This window comes from Fulmarus glacialis, unplaced genomic scaffold (genome assembly GCF_000690835.1).
Source record: "Fulmarus glacialis isolate BGI_N327 unplaced genomic scaffold, ASM69083v1 C14167757, whole genome shotgun sequence".
Lineage (NCBI taxonomy): Eukaryota > Metazoa > Chordata > Aves > Procellariiformes > Procellariidae > Fulmarus > Fulmarus glacialis.
Genome location: NW_009242746.1, coordinates 1 through 4,453, shown reverse-complemented (window position 1 = coordinate 4,453; position 4,453 = coordinate 1). Strand labels below are relative to the sequence as shown.

Sequence of the window (4,453 nt, the reverse complement as noted above, 5' to 3'; positions counted from 1 at the left end):
ACTGTCCGTTGGCTCCCGGAGGTCCCTGTGGACCCATGAGACCAGGCATACCAGCTTCGCCTTGAGGGCCGGGTGGTCCTGGCATCCCGTCTTTGGCATAGCCAGGCTCCCCTGGGAGGCCTAAAATAAAAATAAAATGCCCTTGGTGAGTGACACCCCCAGGGTGCAGTACCTAGCAGTGTAACGTCACAGGAGATGGCTTTGTTGCCAAACTGGGATGCAGACATCAGCTTCCACAGATTTGGGTCTAGCTAGCATCTATCTACAAGGATGTGACAAGTGTGTCCTCTGAAAGAAAGATTTCCACCCCCTATGGCATCCTTGGGCTGCACAACTCTCCTATGGCTGCTCTCCCTCTATCAGCACGTTGAAGTTGTGCGCGAGCCAACTAACGACATATAGTCCTTATAGAGAGGAAGTGAGGATGGGAAAGCTTGAGGCAAGAGCCAACTTTGGGAGATAGATAACTCATTCGTATGAAGCACAGTGGGTCCATTGTCATTTTAAGGTGATGCAGGCATTGCCATTATCATGGCCAAATGCAGACCATGGAGTTATGAAGGCTTCTCATAGTTTCCTCCCCCAACAAAGCAGGGTGAAGGCAAGACTGATCAATGGCTCCTAATTTCAAATTAGAAACAAAATATGTTTGCTGTTTCTTTGTCAGCAAAGGTGAAGCACGAACTGTATGCCTGAGGCACAGGTGTTGGATATGACCTTTTACAACATCTGAAGCTGCCTGGATCTCTGGGTTCAGCTTGGTCACAACAAGATTCTGGCAAGGGCAGATAGGACGCTTCACAGTGTATCCGGTAATTAAAGCTTCACTTTGTATTTGTCCCAAAGGTCAGTTAACCTAGCTGTTAGTGAGGTGGATCATTATACCTGTCACTCAGGCTGAGGAAACAAAGGTGGCCAGATACGATGCTGGTGATGTATTTCAGCCCTTTGGGCCACTTTCTACAGAAATTGTGTATGCCGTATTTACGTTATCCTGATCATCTATCTAATATGGTAGAGACCTGTGTCCTTGTAGCAGTTCTGAATGATGCGTTTTGTGGGGTGTTCTGAATAAACACACCTGGAATTCCTGGAGGACCTATTTCCCCTCGTTGGCCAACACCAGTGTCTCCTTTGTCACCCTTTGCTCCTCTTTCTCCTGTAGAGAGGGAAAGAAAAATAATGAACTGATGAGCATGATCTACGGAACGAAAGTAAACTACCGTAGGTCTTCCATCCACACTGATGCCAATACATTTGCTAAAAATAGTTCCTAATTGTGGCCAATCCTCTGAAATGGGATGTTACCTGGGAATGAAGACTCGCCCCGCTCCAATTCTGGCCAGAGGTGGAACACAGCAGTAATTGCTGGTTACATTCACCTCCTCTAGGGCAACAGATGGAGGCTGCTCCTAACACATGCATTTTGAGGACCACTTAGATGCTACTAACAGGAGAGGTGGTTGCCAAAGTGTGGCGGACACCTCCCTTTATGGGACTGCCCAAACACACCAAGTTTCACTCACCTTTGGGACCAATCGGTCCAGGTGGCCCTTCAGACCCAGTCTGTCCAGGCCGGCCAGGCTCTCCTGGAGGGCCAGTTCTTCCTGGGAGTCCTTCCTTCCCAGGGGGACCAGGAGGTCCTGGTCTGCCATGGGATGCTTTTACATGTGCAGGCTGTATCTGAGCCAGGAGATAGGTTAACTTTGCTGTGAAGAGAGGGAAATGGGTTTGTTAGGCTAGAACGTCAGTGCTCCAAGAGATAGAGAGCCAGAACCAGTGGCCCAGTAAAGTCCAAGTATTGTCACAGATCAGTTTTTCAGGGCCACCCATTTGTTTTTCCCACACAGTCCTTCCCCGTAAGCCATGATGGTGCCTCCCTGACCCTCTTTAAATTACTTAAACCTCATTTCTCAGTAGCTTGAAACTTCTCCTAAATTTCACACTTAATCCTAAACACTTCTTTCATCCTCTGCTCCTCGTCCACCAAGGATCTGAAATGTCCTTTCCTTCAGCTGTGCAGCTGATGGATTTCAGTCAAACTGGAATCATTGCTGCTCTGAAAAGAAGCAGCCTATTTCCACTGCTTCTGCTACACAGAGCAAAACACTACATGGCTGCTCTGTAGGGAGAAAGCTTACTTTTCTTGTTCTGGGCTGTTACACATGTGGAGTTAAAGCTCATGTACCCGTCTCTGGCTGTGAAGTCAGAAACTGTAACTAAGGCAGCTCCCTGCGTCAGCATATTCTCCAATTTCCAAGCATGCACATTGCTTGCCACTTCCATATTAAGACCCTGAACAGCCTAGAGAGCTCTTCAGACACACTCAGCATCACAAAAACATCTTACAGAATAGAGGGAGAAGGGTTTTCTATCTTCTCTTCGTTGATCCAAAATCATGAATGCTTTTAGATTGGCATGGAATTTGAAGTCTGAGAGTGTGTAAATAAAATCCTTCAAACAAATCACTCCATTGAACCATGATCTTTAGAATGGAGGAAAATGCCTGCAGCTATACGTCAGCTGCTCCAAGAGCTGTGTGAGAAAAAGCACTACAGCTCCGCATTTCACTGTAGATGGGGTCAGTAGTGGTCTGCAATCCATGTACTGTGAGAGAAGCAGCAGTCCACATCCACTCCACCCTCTCTTCTCATACTGAGAAGTATGAAATGTCGCAGCCAAAAATGAGGAACATTCCTCGTCCCGCTGGGACCTCATAAGAAAGTGTAGGTCCTACTCTGATTACTTTCTCTTCCAGGGCCCCAAATTAATCTGTCTGAATGTGTATCTTCTCTTGTCCTACCATCTCAGCCCAGGCATCTGCAGGAACGCGTCTGCAGCAAAGCTGTTTTGGTAGCAAAAAGCCATCAGGTGCTGAGCACGGGCAATGGCCTTGGGTTGAAGAAGGGAGAAAGCCCCTGCGCTATTGCTGGGAACATCAAGCTTGGGGAATGGTAAAGCTTGCTAAGCACATTTCATTTTACACATTCCTCCTTCCAGGCAGGCTTGTTGCAACCTGGCCTTCCATAAGCAGGAGAGGTTCGGGTATCACCACAGCTGTGGAGAGTATCTTTCATACTCTCAGTATATCTTTTGACTTCCCAGAGCTGATTACTTACCATCTAGCTGTTTGGCTAACTCCTCCTGGATGAGCCTTCTCAAAGTCTCTAGAGATGGGGGTTCCCCCTAGAGAGTAATAATCACAAAAATAACAAGACATAATAATCACAGCCAGGGGATGTGCAAATTAAACCCTCCACAAAGGGTTTAATGGGTTGCATTTCATCACTCACAGCATACACAGGGCTGGAGGGACTACCTGAAAGAAGAATGTAAAGGGACTCAGTACATCCACAATTCCCAACTTTCTGGCAAGCCACGGGCTCAACGGTGTAAGCAGGGAGCCTGGTCAGAGGGCATAGTTGGGACACTGTCCACATCTCCTTCCTAGAGAAAATATCCCTCCTATACTCACAGGAGAAGTAGTAGAAATTGAATCAGGAGACATCCTCTGCCCTACTAGATCACAGTGGAAAGCCTACCTCCTTTTTCAGCATTGCACGTTCCTTTGCAGAGAGAAGCACGCGTGCCCCCAGGGTAGTTGAGGTGGGTATCTAGACTTGCTATAAACACACTGGATGCATCGCCTGCCAACAGGCCTTATCTCAGGGAACAGAAGCCATTTTACGCATATGATACCCATTCTTCCAAACGAGTACAAGGTTCTGCCTGATTTCAGGCTGTTAGAGGGAGACAGGGGATGTGGCTGCCTGGCCTTGGTCCCCTACGCAGCCTCCAAGGGACAGTATCTTTCATCCCCTCTCTCAGCTCTTTTGTGCGACGTTGCTGTTGAACAGCTGTAATAACTGTCAAAACTGAAAGCTATGTGAACAACAAGTCTGGCTGATGCAACTGAAAAAATGATGAAAGCATTTTTGGCAGGTGGAAGGAGAATTTTTTAGGTTGTGGCTTTCCAAGAAAATAAAAAAAGTGGTTTTAGGGTAACCAGACTCCTGTCTTTGCATAAATTCAAAAGAAAAAATGTAGTTATATTTAAAAAATAAACCATTTTGAACCAGCAAGATCAAATGTTTTCCTCTGTAAATCATAAAATGAGATGTTTCACTTGAAATACACTTTTCATTTTTTGACTAAAATTATTCTTTGAATTTCTGCCAGTTTTGAAAATACTTCTGGTCAACCTAAACACTGCATTCTTTTGTGTATGCGCTATTTGCATGAACGTGTTGCTTTTCCCTCACACCTATCCTTTTAACATACAAGGATGCAGTCTGTCTCCTCTGTGTTTATAAAAACCTCATGAGGTCTTCTGAGTCAGAAGTTACTCTTCATTAAGAAACGTAGATTTTATCAAATACCTAAGAGACATTTCAATTTTAATCAATAACATTGGTTAACAACCACTAACAGGCTGGATCGATGGGCTGAGGCC

At 45.8% G+C, this 4,453-nt stretch overlaps 1 long non-coding RNA gene across 1 annotated transcript; it reads right to left on the bottom strand.

The window, feature by feature from the left end:
* On the bottom strand, positions 1 to 3,315 carry LOC104083021. The gene is made up of 4 exons (XR_683590.1): positions 3,120 to 3,315; positions 1,527 to 1,709; positions 1,082 to 1,159; positions 1 to 120 (listed from the first exon to the last, which is right to left on the bottom strand). It is a non-coding gene; the product is annotated as an uncharacterized LOC104083021 (long non-coding RNA).
* Positions 3,316 to 4,453: the final 1,138 nt, after the last annotated feature.